Raw genomic sequence first — 17,730 nt, forward strand, 5'->3', positions numbered from 1 at the left:
CTTAATCCACAATTCTTTTTTTACTATAAATGATTGCTTCATTAAAAGTTAAAGGCTCATTAGTGTATTCTATCTCAACAACATTAAACATAAATGCTAAGATCTATGTAGTTAATATCCCGATATATTACTTATACCTTTTTTAATCTTATAGCTCCATTTGCAATCTACAAGCTTTTAACCTTCAGGCTTATCAACCAATTCTCAACTTTCATTTTTCATTAAAGACTCCATTTCTTCTTCCATAGCCTTAATCCATAATTCTTTTTTACTAGAAGTGATTGCTTCATTGAAAGTTAAAGGCTCATTAGTGTATTCTATCTTAACAACATTAAACACAAATGTTGAAAGCCTGAGATGTCATCACTAGTTCAAAATTTTGTTGGCTTGACAATTTCTCTTCTATACTTGTCTTTGGCCAAAATATAACTTGGTGGAACACTTGTAGACCCTAGTGTTTGACCTGTAGTAGTACCTTCTTCAAACGTTTTGTCTACACTATTGTCCACCTCAATCTGAACTTCATGATCCTTAAGTAACACTTTTTATCTTTGTTGGTCATTACATCTTTGTACATGAGCTCTTCTTGAACATCTACAATTCTTCAAACTATAAGATTTGGACTTACATCATCTAACCTCCAAAGTCTACAACCTTTAACACCTTCAGGATAACATATAATAAATACACTTTTTTTGATCTAGGTTATAATTTACTCGGATTAACATGTGAATAAGCTAAAGCTCCAAAAACTTCCAAGTCTTCATAATCTGTTGGTTCACCAGACCACACCTCCATACACCTTCATTCCTATGGCTGGTCAAGACCTATTAACCAAATAACATGTTGTTGACATAGCCTCAACTCAAAAACTCTTTGGTAAACCTGAATTAGACAACATGCATCTAAGCTTATTTAACAAAGGCTTGTTCATTCTTTCCACTTAGCCATTTTGTTGTGGTGTCCTTGTGGTGTCCCTATAATAATTAAATATGTTGCAATTCCACATTCTTTACAATATTGATTAAACAATCCATTGCAAAATTAAAGCCCGTTATCTATCCTTAACTTTTTAGTTCTTCTACAAGTTTGGTTTTCAACTAAGACCTTCCATTCTTTAAACCTTTCATAAGTCTCATCATTATTTTTTAACACATGTACCCAAACCCTTTTAGAAAAATCATGAATTATGGATAAGGAATACCTGGCACCACCTAGGGATGTAGTCTTTGTAGGACCCCAAAGATCAGCATGAACATAATCTAGAATACCCTTTGTAGAATGAACCCCTTTACAAAATTTTACTATTTGAGTTTTACTGGTCCATAATGCAGTGTTCTCTATGACCTATTTCACAACTTTTCAAGTCTTTTAACTCATGCTCTTTACTCAATTCAACCAAGCTCTGTATACTAGTATGCCCCAACCTATGATGCCATAACATTGAAGGGATTAATAGTTTTACCCTCAGCCACAGAAATAGTTCCCACCTCTACTTCTCCATCTAAGACATATGTATTATTACTTTTTCTTGTTCCTGTTAAGACTACCATGGATCCTATAATAACCTTGACCTTTCCATTTCTCATACTCACATAAATGACCATAACTTTTAAAAGATCCAAGTGACAATACAAATCAAGAGTATATCCCACTTCTTCTAAACCAAGCTTAACAACATTATCAAGTTTAAAAGTGACTGTATCTTTCCCTATAACCTTGCAAGGCCTGTCATCTCCTAACTTACAACACCATCTTCAAATTCTATCCTTTTGAACAAATCTTTGTTTGGAGTCATATGATATATGATATGAGCAACCAGAATCCATGACCCACTCTTTCAGTCCTTCACACTTGATACTATTAGCACATCTACACTATCATATCAATCCATAAAACTTTCAGGTGAATAATTTGATTGACCCCTTGAGTAATTGGATTCTCCTTTTCTCTTCTTTCTTTCTAGACAATCTCTTTTGAGATGTTTGTCAGAATTACAAACAAAATATCTCCTCTTAAACTTTGACTTAGATCTTGATATGCCTTTTACTTTGGGATTCCTTTGTTCAAATCTACCTCTAACCTACAAGCTTTCCCACCTCCTTCTTTTACATTTGACCTCTTCTTTAATTCCTTAGAAGTCATGACAACAATGACTTCTTTCATGGGTAAGCTTTCCCTCTCATACTTAAAGGATATCTATGAAGTCCATATGATGATATTATGAAAATGATGGCTCTATCTTCTTCATCCATCTCTACCTCAATGTTTTCAAGATCAAGGATGAGTTTGTGTGACTCATCAGTATGATCTTGTAATGACTTCCCAGACTCCATATGGAAAGTATACAATTGTTTCTTTAGATGTAGCCTACTAGCCAATGATTTAGTCAAGACTCTCCAATTTGGCCCATACTACTACTATTGCTTTTTAGAAACTTCACGCGAAACCCTGTCACCCAAACTTAAGGTTATTGCATGGATGAAACGAAAACTTACAAAACAATAATACAAAAATGATTGACTACAACGAGAGAATTCGAACAATATCTGACCTTAATCTCTATTATAACCTAAAAGTGACGGTTGAAACTTAGTTGCAACTTTGACACTTCACACCCTCAGAATTTACAAGAATTGTAAACTTATTTCAAAACTTTTTATTACCTTATGACAATTTTTATTAATTGTCATTATTTACCCTTCAAACTTCTAAACTACCAAAATAGTATTATATTATATATACTCTTAAAGGCACTAATGTATATATGTGTGGGCGCTCTGGGGCAAAAGTGAAAGTTCACTACTTTTAACGTTATTTTACTAATTTTGTGAAATAACGTTAAAAGAGGGCGATGGTTAATTATGCATCATGTGGTAGCGTTGGTAGCAGAAAGACAAGGGGGTACATGCAGTAATCGACAGTTGTCTCAATTGTTGAGTGTTATGTGCCTTATGTCCAAGGCTTGATGCAAAACTACTTTCGAGCCAGGGGTCTCACTAGAAGTAGCCTCTCTATTCCTACGGGGTAGAGGTAAGACTGTCTACATCTTACCCTCCTGAGATACTACCTTAGCTTTGCTATTGGTGGGATTTACTGAGTATGATGATGATGATGATGATGATGATGATGATGATGATGATGATGATGATGATACTCTTAAAGGCCACGGCTAGGAATAGTGCCTAGCAGCTGTATAGCATTTCCTTATTGGGCATAGCTTTTTTTGTTTCAAATATTTTGTATTTTACTTTTAAATCTTCAGTTTCACTAATTCACGTCTTTAGTTCCTCTGGTTTTAAAAAGCTTTCTTTTTATCAGTTAACTTTGTGTAAATACGTGTTTAGTCCCTATACTTTAACTTTGGTAGTATACATGTTTATTCTCTCCACTTTTATTCCTTTTATTATTTCATTTTTAGACTTTTCCCCTTGCTACACGGACGAACCATCCTGGGATAATAATGACCGTTTGTTATTGGTGGACAAACGCTGCTACTCCTGGACTTTAATAAAGTTATTCTACAATTCCTAAAATTAGTAAAAAAAAATATTTAACCACCGTATTTTTATCTACGTCTCGTTATAATTTTTGTTAAGATTGTGTTATGAGTAGTATGTATAAGTATCTGAAACACATACATACAATTTATCTAACTGGGAAATATTCAGCTTACCGCTCCGCAATGCGTGCGGGGCATAAACCTAGTTAACTATAAATGTAACATGTTTAATAACATTTGACTTAGCCATTACACCAAATAACATCAACATGTATTTTCGTTTAACTCTTCACTAAAACATATTAGGAGGGAATTGGCGTGTAATAATTCCAATTAGATGTCATTGGCCATTGTCAGTCTCACCTTTGAATATTCCCTATGTCAGTTTCACCTTTCACTTATTTTTCCTCCACCGATCCTAAGTTAAAAAACCTTAACAGAGTTAAGTTTTTTTTTTTCTGAATCACAAGATGACGTTTTAAGGCTTTTGATCAGAACAAGGATACGAGTCGAAAGAAGGAGAAAGAGATACAGTAAATATTGTAGCACTATATGTTCCTTTTTATTTATAGTTTTATATTTATTTCTTAACATATAACTAGTAACCAACTTAAATGCCTAAACTTTTAATTTGTGTGGTTAATACTTTTTTCATCAACATCATTAGGCTATTCCTAAACTTTTAATTTGTGTGATTAATATTTTTTACCCCTGCTCTCAGTGGTGGTTTTGATGGTGTGCGGAGAGGACCGGTGAAAGAAAAATAGGTGAAAGATGGAATTGGTATGTGAAATATTCAAACGTGGGACTGACAATAGCAAATAACGTGTAGTTAAGATTATTACAGGTTAATTCTCTAAAATATTATTGTATAATTACTATTACTAAATATAACATTTGTGGTAGACTCTTGTCTAGTATATTATTTAGACAAGAATAGAATATTATTTGCAATTTTGCCACTAATATTTTATCACCCCATCTAGCCAATTTTGGCCAGCACCAAACTTTAAGCTTTTTTTTTCCTTTAAAGTTTATTTTACCTCCTTGAATAAATTACTTTTTGAGTCCAAGTGTTTTAGTGATTTAAATCACTTGAGTTCAAAATGAAAAAAACTTAACATTCCCAACTGCTCATTTTATAACATTTTGAGTCTCTATATTTTATTTGTTTTAACCACTTGAGTCCAATATCAATGTACAAGTGTTAAAAAAATTGGACTCAAAATGTTATAAAATGAGCGATTAGGGACTCAGGGCGTTAAATTTTTTTTTTTTTTTATTTTGAATTCAAATAATTAAAACCATTAAAACAAAGAGATTCAAAAAGTATTTACTCTACCTCTTTTAAGTTTTAAAATTGTCACCTTTGTCCCTTCATTTTCTAAAAGTTTCTTTTGACCCCTTGACTTTCTAATACTTGTCGGTATAATTTCGAGTCCATCTATGTTTTACATCGTGTGAGTTACTTGGTGTTATAAATACGTGTTTTTCTTTTATGTTTTTCCCGATTTTGGTTTTTTTTTTGACTTGCCACTTAGCATGGTTCTACCCTAAATGCTGGTAGCATAGTTTATGCCCCCGCCTCACAATACAGGAGCTTAAAACTAGCTTAAATTAATACACAACATGTTCTTATGGTACCTTTTCTAACATTTTCATGGTTCATGATTCTAATTATTTGAAACGTCGTGTGCGTATAAATATGTTCGTTTTATATGTGTTTGATCCATGGATTGTTAATCTACCATGATTCCATCATGCGTTTTAATATGAGTGTTTAGTGGGTGGGTTGACCATTAAGCCAATGGAGAAGGTAGAAGAGAAGTAACGCATCATTTTGGTTCATGAAAGACGTGAAGATTAATAGAAGTCGTGTTAAAAATAAATCTACTTGTTATTAATTATTATTGTCATATTAGAATAGAAGACAATGTTTTACAGCACATGCTTTTTCATGATGTTGATTTTATCTCTTTTTAAATTGGTTTTAGTTCCATCCACTTATGATTAGATCTAATTTCAATATATCTTGGAGAAAGAGATACAGTAAATATTGTAGCACTACATGTTCCTTTTTATTTATAGTTTTATATTTATTTCTTAACATATAAGTAAAAGCCAACTTAAATGCGTAACTTTTAATTTGTGTGGTTAATACTTTTTTCGTCAAACATATTGTCAGGCTATTCCTAAACTTTTAATTTGTGTGGTTAATAATTTTTACCCTTGCTCTCAGTAGTGGCTTTGATTGTGTGCGGGAAGGACCTCCGTTACAAGGCCTGTGATTTTGAGGGACATGCGATTTAAAAAAATCCGATACATATATGTTATAGTAAACACATACCACTTCCAATATATATATATATATATATATATATATATATATATATATATATATATATATATATATATATATATATATATATATATAGTGGAAGGTTCAAATGAGAAGAAAATTTTTGTAAGAACAAAAAAAATAAGTTTTAAACCAATAGAAATGCTCCATTTTACTTCATTTAATATGTGTATTTAATTTTATTAATAAGGGCATATAGGTAAACTTCTAATTGTAATTAATTACTTAACTATTAAAAAAATTGTAACTCACTTTTAAATATACTCTTTCAAGATAAAATAATTTAGGGTGAAGGACAATTTTTGACATGTGTAGGATAAATTTTAGTATGTGTAGGATAAATTTAGATATGCGTAGGGTAAATTTCGGTAAGTGTAAGATATGTGTAGGATAAATTTTGAAATGTGTAGGATAAAATATTTTTTGCTTTATTAATGAGAAATAATATAATTAATGGGAGAAGTTATAAACTATTTAATGTTTTACCATTATATCCTTTCTTCTTTTTCTTCTCACAATAAATTTCTTCTCAAATGAACCTTCCCCTATATATATATATATATGTGTGTGTGTGTATATATATATATATATATATATATGCCCATTTACAAATCATTTTTTATGGTTTAGAATTTAGCCCACTTGGAATTAGGTTTTTTGAACACAATACTAATTTGATTTTTTTTTAAATTATAACAAAACATAACGTAAGGGCATATTTTTTCAATCTCGAATAGGGTACGTGAATTCTCAGAGACGCCTCTGCATGCTCTAATCTTATTAGCTAACTTAAAAATATTATATTTTTAAGTTTGCTATTTCTTAATATCCGACTTCACCCAACTTATTTTTGTTATCATGTATGATGAAGTTGTTAAACTTTTATAAGACCACCCGTAGTGGGGCGTGATTTAAAAAAAAAAAATTGAAAAAAAACGCCCCATAACGCCCCCCCTTCCATTACACCAGGCGTTATAGGGCTTTATTTTTGAATATTTTGCATGAAAGCGTTATAAAAAAAACGCCTAAGTGGTCTGATGAGGAGTACATGTGGCCAATGATTGGAAGAGAGAAGTTTGACTAGCCAATGAGCTAGTACTTTTTTTTTCTTTTTTCTTGTTTAATGATTGGAAGGGCATTATTAGCCATTATACCCACTACGCCACTTTTGCAATAACGCCCCATGCTGACTGGATTGCCACGTGTCGGATAATGCCCCATGGTGGGGGCATTATTTTTCTTCACCACTACACATGGTCTAAGTGGTTGTTTTTTACAATATTTTTCTATTTTCTCTTCCGTTACCTATAGCGAGTACACCAAAAGTGATATGATTTTGGATAACTAGTTAAAAATAATTGTAAAGGTGGTGGCGATGTGAAAATGTAAGTATTAGTAAGAATGTTTGTAGGGTTTGAGAGAAAATCTGATGTGTAGTGACTAAGGGTGTTTATAGCTGCATTTAGTTTATTGCATTGGTGATGGTGTAAGTGTTGATCAGTTCTGTTTTAAGCATAACGGAAAACATGAAAACATACCCGTGATTGCAGACAGGCCAGAAGAGAATCCAGTAATTGATGCAGCCATCGAAGTCGACATGCTTTTCAAGGTTATCTGGTTCCTCCTTAGGATGCAATCTAATGATGGTGATGATGAAAACCGAATAGGGTGTTCGGTAATGGAGAGGAGATCGAATGATGTTATTGAGTGATTAGGTTGTGTAAGGGTCTAACCTTTTAACCTCTACATTAGTCTCCTTAAATATGCACTTAAGAGGAAATCTAATTAGTTAATAAGGGTAATATGGTCCATCAACAATTACCAACTAATTATTTAATAGGTTGTTATATATTTTGAACTATATAATGTAAATGATTATAATGACTAATTGATTAAATATTACATCATAATATATTTAATCTTACACTAAGACCAACGTCATTGTTACTTCTATTTAATAGCGGTTTTTTAATCCATAAGTATGATGTTATATCCCTTAGAACCCTTGTTGGAACAGATTGCTACCCAGAAAAATAAACAGTATTGCCATTCGGAGGAGATTAATCCAACAAGGATAAACCGACGTCGACGAGTAACATATGGATGCAAGATAAGTAGGATTGTTCTCTAAATCCAATTTAAACGAATTTAACAAATGTGACAACAAATGAAGGTTGATGGAGAATCAGAATATGGAATGGAACCCGAATACTATGATGCAGCACACATGATGAGTTAAGAGTAATGGATGCTGTAGAGACATGTAGTATATGCCAGTTGACTTAACGATTATAGAGAAATAAATGGATGTTAGTTTATTTTTTGTTAGGACTAAGTGTTCAATCAATTCACTTTTGAGGATTACATATGTTCCCACTTCACTTTAGAAATCATTTTGTATAGAAATGAGAACAACTACAAACATTTTTGTATCTCACATCCTAATTCTCTCTCTATGAGTGATTTACACAATGAAAAATTTCCAGAATTAATGTTTGAACTTTGAATATCACTAAATTTCCGAATTTTAGTATATCGAAATGGGAGGCAAACAGGCAACAAGTTGTGCCGCAAGCCCTTTTTAGTAGAAAAATTAAGTCTTTTAGAAACTACATTCATGGATCTTGGTGTCATATAACATTAATACACATGATTTCTTGGGCTCAACCAAGTAACTCCAGAGCCTCAGGCGAAAGGAAATCAAAGGTAACAAATACAAATGGTACAAACACGTGTTGGTTGTCAAGACAAGTTTTCTCGTGTTTGATCACTTTATATGAATCAACTTTTAAAGCAGACTGGCCCGCCTTGAAAACTATGCTCCCCAAACCGAAAAGAGAGGAAAGAGTTGTTAGATCCACACACGTGTGTTTCCCTTCCATCTATCTAAAAGACCAAAATGCCAGCTCATCTAAGTGTTGATATTACTTTCAACGGGTCAGTCAAGAAATTCACGCATCTTTCTTAACAAAATTCCCGCCACACCTGAATATGCCAAAAAGAACGTCCATAACCAAATCATGTATTAAACATGGATTAAGAATAAAAAAAAAATATCCGAGAAAAAAAAATCTTGATAACTAGATTTTTTTGTTAGGATCTTGAAACCGTAGCCAAACATAATTCAAAGTAGAAATACATATTAGTTTTTTTCAAACTAACCATTTAGCTTATAGTTTCATAAGAAAAAACTTCATTCAAGATACATGAATTAAAAATTAATTTATAAGAACCCGAAAACCAACCCTATAAGCACTTCTAGTTTTGCACTTGTTTTTTTTTTCTCTTGTTAATTTTACCCGACGGAATAATCCGATTCAACATTTTTAGTATGTAAATCAATTACTTCATGATACCTATATATGTAACGCCATTTCCTCCCTTACCTCTATCGACAATTACCGATCCAACTTCATCGAGGGATAACCAACGAATGAGCCTGTCTCTAATAGTTCTTTAAATCTCAAAGATAAAACTTAAAATTAATCATTATTTTGCTATAAAAAACCCGAGTTAAAGGAAGAACTTCTATGACTCACTTCAAGACATATACATCAATTTGGAAACGACTGAACTTATGTGGAAAATGTTATGCTTTAAGAGCGAATGAATTATTGATTCACAAGTAAAATAAGATGATACATACTTGAAAAAGGAAAACTAAAGTTAGATGCTTTGGGTGATAAAAAGAAAAGGAAAATGACCTATAATAAGAGAAGAGAAACCGTAGAAGTCACTATTATGGTCCAGCTATGAAAGCTAGAGTTGATTAATTCTAGATATTAAAATATAATCCGCTCGTGCAACCATTAATCATATAATTACTTCAACAGAAAAATGTATTGTTTACCCGATAAAATTTGTGTGACCAATAAAACTTGTGTGAAAAAAAAAAAGCCGTGTATTACACTAGTTGAACAATCCTGTATATTACACGAATTTAACAAAATATAATGTAATTTATTAAAACATACAACTGTTAAAATATGTTTTTTTAATTAACTTTGATGTGACAATTATAAATTATGTTAAGTTAATTTTTAAAGCGCCTTTTTTTTGAACTAGGTGTTAATTTTTTTTTATGTATTTGATAAATGTTAATTCAATTAAGGTGTAATTATTCTTTTAAATATTATTTTAATACGATTAGGTTAACTTAAAATCTGATTATAAATATACATATACATATAAAAAATTAAAAACTAAAACTTGGATTTTTTTATACCACCTATCTTTTTTATTATATGATATGTGGAGACTTAAATAGAAGTTTTTAAGGAAAAAATTAAGGTTATATACAAATACATAAAAAAATTAAAACTAAAACTTGGATTTTTTATACCACCTTTTTTATTATTTGATATGTGGAGACTTAAATAAAAGTTTTTAAGTAAAAATTAAGGTTATTTCGTTAACTTTGATTTTTTTTTAAATAGCAACTTGAAGACTTAAATAATGAGTATACATAATTAAATTTATATTAAATATCTAAATATATGTTTAATAACATTATTTTAATAGAATATAGAGGAGAAAACTTAAGTTTAGGAAACCTAAAATAATAAGAGTATTCCAAAGTTATTTTATTTATTAGTTACATAGTAGATAAGATGTGAACATGTAATGATTTTAAAGCAAATGAATGAATTATTGATTTAGAAGTAAAATAGGATGATGCATACTCGAAATAGGAAAACTAAAGTTAGCTTTGGGGTCATTATAGTCTAGTAGCATCTCAGATGGTGTGATAAGACCTAGAGACCATTAGATTTTGGTGTGATAAGACTTAGAGACTATTAGAATTAGTGTATAGACATTATTGTTTAGTGGAGATAGATATGATCAGGTAATTCTGTTGATAATACGATGATACTGCAGTAGCTTGTCAGTGATCCAAATTTAAGGTTCGAAAAAAAGTTAGCTTTAGGTGATAAAAAGTAAAGGAAAATGACAAATAATAAGATAAGAGAAACCGTATAAGTCACCATTATAGTCCAGCAATAAAAGCCACCTTTTTTATTTGAGTCACAAATGTTATTCTCATTCTTACTTTATAAAAATTATATTAAAATACTTTTTTTATAGATTTGAACCAAAGACCTTCTCTTTAAGAGGCATTTGTCTTTATAAATGAGCAAGCCTCATATTGGCATCAAAAAGTGTGAGATATAGCCTTTAGGGGCTTTATTACCACACATCAACGTCTTGTTTACGCCACGTAAAAGGAGGACTTTATAGCTCCCAACCTTTAACAACCAAGCAATATGATAATGCCTCATATAGCTCCTCTCATCATTATTCAGTTATTAGTTTTATTTTAATTATAGAAACATTTTAAATTTAAAAATAAAATTACATAAGTATAAAAAAAATTAAGATAAAACATATAAAGTACCATTAAAAAAATAAACCAACTTAAAAAGCACAACTAAAAAGGTATGAAGTTAAAAAAAAGCAACTTAATTCTACTTACTTATCACAGCCTCTTAAAATTCTTTAAGCCGAAACATGACCAAAACTAGTGTTGTGAAGATGTTGCAACTTGCCACTGGCTGTCATCAATTGCTTCATATTTAGTTAAACCTTTTTCACCATTTAACGCGTTGTTAAAGAGCATTTCAAGTGATGCACACTTTGTTCGGATAACCAAAAACCTTCAAGTTATTTGATGAACATTACGTTGGTTTTCACCCACTTGTTGACAAAATTGTGTCAAAACCGCCTTCCAAAATGAGAACCTTAAGGCAGCCCTTACTCGACGACATGCACCCAATCCGTAGCCAAAGCGATGCCGTCTACCTTGGTCCAATGTCATGCCATTTTAAAATTGATAAACAAAAAATATTAAGAGTGGAGGAATATAAAGTGAATTGTATGAAAGTTTTGAAATTGTATAAGGTTTTAAAAAACTAACTTTTTTTAAGTCAACCGTTGTTCAACGGTAAAAACAATTAATGCCATTTTGACCGTTAGCACTCGTGATGTAGATGGCATAGCCACCCATAAGCCCCTTCATAACGCTCGTGGAACGGTGTTTTAAGTGCTGTAGAGGTGATATGGCAGAGGACGTGAGCTCACACCGAGTGACCTAAAAAGTAGCTAGAGTTGATTGAATCCAGATATTAAATTATAATCTGCTCGTTTAATGATTGAACATATGATTATTTCAATAGAACATGTCTACTCAACAAAATTTGTGTCTCCAAAAATGGGGTAATCAATTTTAGCTAATATGTGGATATTTTTGATTGGTCAAATAACACGACCACTTGTCTTTGTTATGGCTAGCATAAATATTAATCAAAATAAATTATATTTTTATTATGTCTTTAATTGATTACTTGTGAATCTTTTAAGCTTAGATTTAAATTTATAAATAAATATAGAAATTCATATAAAGAAATTGAAAGGCAATCAACAATGACTTGTCCCGCTTGAATTTGATAAGGAGAAGGTCTATCTTCATGTGGGATATAATAAACACTGAACATTGATTGGACCTTCTAACATTGCTTATGTAAAAGTATCAATATTTTGATCAAGTTATTAGTTTCTTGAACAGGATGTAAAGCAAAAAGCTACAAAGGTTGCAATGGCATTGCATGATTGAACTTAAAGATAATTATTATGTGAAGAAATGAATCTTTTGGTCGAATCTGAATGAATCTATTGGTCAAATTTGAATGAATCTTTGACCAACAGTGCAATAATACAAAAAAACTTTTACATTCATTAGAGAAATAGTGTGATACAACACCAACAAGTTAGGAAAAGAAGAGGTGAAAAAAGGTGTAGATATAAAGAACTTTTCTTTTGAAAGAAAAAGACATCTAAGTTTGTGTTTGATTAGGTTTCTTGCTTTCTTAGAACTCCAACTTTTTGGAATTCGTCGATCAGTGATGAAAATGAAAAGGAGTTGTTAAGAGTGTGGGACTTCAAAATACATGGATCACAAGGACAAGTTTACATAGCTTACATATAAATAATAAATAAGGGAAGATTGAAATGATTTGGGCATATGAAGAGGACTGAAGAGGAGGCATACAACAGAGCCATTTAGAATGGTGGAAACCCTAACGATGGAGGGGAAGAGTAGAGGTAGACACAAATTGACTTGAGATAACCAGATAAAGCATGATTTACTAGAGTTACACCTCTCTGATGACATGGTCCAAAAGGAGAAGCAGACCCAAATTGACATAGGATGACTGAATTAGGTATGATTTACTAGAGTTGCACCTCTTTAAGGATAGTCTAGGATATGAATTTGTGGAGACGCAGAATTAAAGCTAAGAACACTTTGGGGAGGGGACATATACATTTTAGCTATGCCATAAAAGATTTTATTACATTGTTACGTGGATGTTATGTAATTGTCTTCTTTTTTGGTTTTTGATGATATTCTATATATGTCTCCTTTTAAAATGTTACTCTTTTATAACTTCTTATGTTATTGGTAACTTTCTGTTTTATATATCTCTAGTTCTATTTATTGGTATGTTTTAGAACCGATGGTCTCTCTGAAAGTACTATGTCTATATTCACCGGTAGAGGTAAGGTTTGTCTATATTGCACTCTTCCTAGACCCTATCGATAGCTCTGCCATTGATAAGACTTACAAGGTTTGGTCGTTATACAAATGTGTCTAAAGTAATTATACAACTATAGTTGTTTGAGTTTAATGGCCAAAAAGCAAAAGGTTTTACATAAAACAAAACAAATTAAATTACTAACACATATACACTTTTTAAGTTTTGGATGAAATAGAAGAAATAGATTACTATCACATATTATGGGGTAATAGAATGGATAAAATATTGAAATGGATCATTATCATTCTAGGGTCTTGTTTAGTTACCATGTTTGAATGAAACGAATCATTTCTTTGTGTTGTTTGTAGGCAGGAAAAAGACAAAGGAATAAAATCGGCAGGAAAAGACAAAGGAATATACAAATCATTTCTTGTCTTATGTAATGGGTGATTCTGTTACAAAACATGGATCTACACAGATCAATTAAAGAAACCACAAATACCCAAACCACATTGATATTAACCCTTTGAATTAGATCTTCTACAGACACAAGAACAAATCACTCACTATATTCCTCACAACACTATCACCAGATTATCAACATGATAATCTCTAAACTGATTAACAGGGAACACTGTATTAAAATCAGATTCAAGATGAATCCGAGTTAATAAGAAAACCCTAATCAGAACTAAGAGAGAGAAACTATAGAGAGAGAACAATAATGCACTTCTCAGATAAGAGAGCTATTTTTCTCTCTTATATAATGTATACGCTAAGCATATACAGAGATAACAATAATACACCTTAATATACAGAGACTGGGCCAAAGTATTAGCTGACCCTCTTGATTCCACACATTACTTCATTCCTAAGCCCACTTCACTTGATTATCCCTTCAATCAACAATCCTGAGCCCACTTGAACTTTAGGAGTACCAGCCCATTATCATCTCTGTCACACCCTGACCACGTAAAACATCAAATCGTGGCGGAAACGTCGGGGAGTGTTGTAACAGAATTATTGTTCCACAACCATGGTAATTAAAAATACTATTTTATTCATCACCCAAGGGTGGAATACATTGTTTCAAACGAGAACCCACAAGTTACATTGTCTTAAAATAAAAAGAAACAAAAGTTCATAACTAAACTAAGTCTATCTTCATTTTATGTCACTAAGGCCCAAGTCCACCCTAGCGTGTCACGATCAACATCCTAAGCAACAGCTCCTGAAAACACATGTGAAAATAGGTACGTCAGCATAAAAATGCCCGTGAGTAACTTAGGTTTTGTGAAAATAAGATTCATGACTTGAGTTTAAAGAAAATGTTTAATGAAAACTTGTCATGAATATAGTTTAAGTATTTGCTTTTATAAAATGTTTGAATAGCGATAACAAATCAGTTAATATGTATATAAATAAAAGATTAATGTATGGTTAAAAGAATAACCAAGTAAAAATAAGTGTATAAAACAAGTTGTTTTTGTAAAACAAAGTCTTGTGAAAAATATGTTATTTGCTTAAAATGTACAAGTCCAAACTAAATGATTTAAGTAACGCTACGACATGTAATATAATACAAACACTTATATATAGGAAGTACCAGCGGCGTATCCACCATGCTTGTATCATACTACACACATATCGTTACTTAAGTCACTTAAACAAACCACCAATGTGTAAAGTCCATGTTTAAACCAACCATCAAATGTTCTTGTCTAAACCATTGTCGTATGTTTAAAAGTCCAAAATGTAGTCATGTATGTGTAACAAAATGTTATGTAGGTTAAGTAAAATGTGTTCACTTAAACCAAATGTATAAATGTACAAAACAAAGTATTTTGAGTATATCAAAAAGTTATGTTTTGCAAAGTAAAAGCATGTTTTAAGTGATACAAACATTTATGTGGTAAGTTAACGCATACATTCAAGCCTTGAGACAGGTGGATAACCCTAAGTAAAGGTTATCAAAGGAAATGTTTTCGGATTCAGTCATTCCTTTCATCCAAACAAACCTAGGATGTCAGGAACGGGATTTGTCAAGTCCTATGGTACCATTACTTACTACCGAGCGGCGTAGCTAATGTTAATGAATGTATATAAGTCCCGTTTATGCAAACCAAATGTTATACCAATTGTAAACATGTTATATGAAAACAATGTACTAAGTATGCTAAGTTAACATACAAAGCAGAAAAGTCATGTAAATCAATGTGCTAGCATGCTCAGTCAACACACATAGCGAAACAATGTAATGAAATCATGTACTATAAGTGTACTAAAGAACATAGCAACATATGATGTGAAAACAAGAAAGCACGAAAGTAACAAGTAGGCACATGTGTTTCACCCCAAAATGTTTGAAAAACAGTAAAAGAGGGGACTATGTACTCACGTGAGATTGCTCAATAGACTTTAAATATCCACCAAGCAAGCTAGAAGATCACGGATTCAAACGGCACCTAATATAGGCATCTATATTAATAAACGGACCTATCGGAGGATCGGGTAGTACGAGGGTTTGTAAACCAAATAAGTGTGGGAACTTATGTAATATGGTTTAACAAAGCCTATGTACTAAAACGAAACCTAACCTAAGTGCTTTTGACCCGTTATGACCCGTTTAGGTAGCTTATGCTACTTTAACGCGTCGTTCGCATAAAACGCGTTCGGAATGCCTAACTAGTCCTATGACAAGCAAGATATGCCTTAACATGTTTAATATTGTTGCTAAATCAGTTTAGATACCAAAAATTATGTTACATAGGCTTAAAATGAATTTTAGCGTAAAAAGGGCATTTTGGTAATTTACCTAAAGCACATACATTACCTATCATACAACTACTTAAACGATGTGACCATAAGGCATAACCTCGGAAGGTTATTCCCTATATACTATGGTCACCTAAAGTGTTTGGTCGGATCCTAAAGATCGACCAAATGGGTCGGGTTCGAAAGTATAAGCGATTGATTACATCGCTTACCTTTACGACCCTAAACAAGCACAAATCTAAAAGCGACGAGCTAAACATGCTAGAACATGTTTAATAAAGTTAGAAAAGAAGTTTGGTATTAAAACAAACGGTTTTAATACCCTAGAGTAGTTTGGTTACAAAATACGCGAGAAAACGCATTTTGGTAGAAACTACGACTCGTCACTGAGCCTAGATAACGTGGTAATCAGTAGGTATAGTCATTAGGGACTATAACCATCGTGATTACGCTCACGTTATGAAGTTCAAACAAACTTCGCGTTGACCATAAACTGGTCAATGCAGAAAGTCAAACGTAGTTTGACTTTAACGCTAAAACGAAAGAAAAACACGAAAGAATACTTAGAGAAGGTCCCCGCAAGATTGATATTCCAAGTATTTCTCAGGTATGAAGTGTTCTACACTTCAACTTAGAGAAAATCTCAGAATTCAAGTGGGTTTTGAGCAAGACATGGTGGGGGTATTTATAGATGTAGTAGAACCGTTAGGATCGTTCGTTGAATAACGTGCTTCGATCTAGGCCGTACACATCAAGCCCATTGTTTTACAAAACCAGGGGAGCCCCCAAACCAGCCCATAGATTGCCCAAAACCATTTGCACAAGTGAGGAACAACTGGATCAAGCTGGATTGCATTTTCTGGTAACTGGCACCTGCTTATGGACCGTATGGAGTAGATCTTACGGTCCGTAAGGACCCTGCAGGTCAGAAAGTTTAAATTTGGCAGAACAGGCCCCTGTACATCCAAACTTGATTTTTGATGCGTTTTGGCACGTTTAAACCCCGTTAACCCCATTTTAAGGATCTAAAATGAAGTTAAAGTATAGGGAACTTGAAACACGCTAAAAAATATGCCGGATGTCGGTTCGTTTGGCCGTACGATTGCGTTGTTCGGTTAATTACGGCGGAAGTCGTAACGGACGCAAAAACGGTCCAAATTGTGCGACGAATGGATTTTTAACAAGCCAATTATTAAAACATAATATTTTAATGATTACATAAATTTTTGGTTGTCCGGATGTATTCAGAATGTAAGTTATGCGCGAAAATGCAAACTTATGCACTTTTTGACGCTTTTAGTCTCTGAATGAGCATAAAGTTTATTTTAGCACACTGAACCCCTCAAAGCCTATTTCTAAGCTATATAAAGGATATTTAAGGTGTGTTTAACTTATGGCCATGTTCCGGAATGTTCGTTACAGTTCAAATTGGCATACTTTCACAATTTGTCAATTTTAGTCCCTGTAAGCGAATAAACTTGATTTTGCCATACCAAAGCCTTCAAAACTTATTTCTAAGTTATGTAAAGGTTATTTAAGGTATGTTAAGCATAAATTGATGT

Source organism: Helianthus annuus, chromosome 1 (genome assembly GCF_002127325.2).
Source record: "Helianthus annuus cultivar XRQ/B chromosome 1, HanXRQr2.0-SUNRISE, whole genome shotgun sequence".
Classification (NCBI taxonomy): Eukaryota; Viridiplantae; Streptophyta; class Magnoliopsida; order Asterales; family Asteraceae; genus Helianthus; species Helianthus annuus.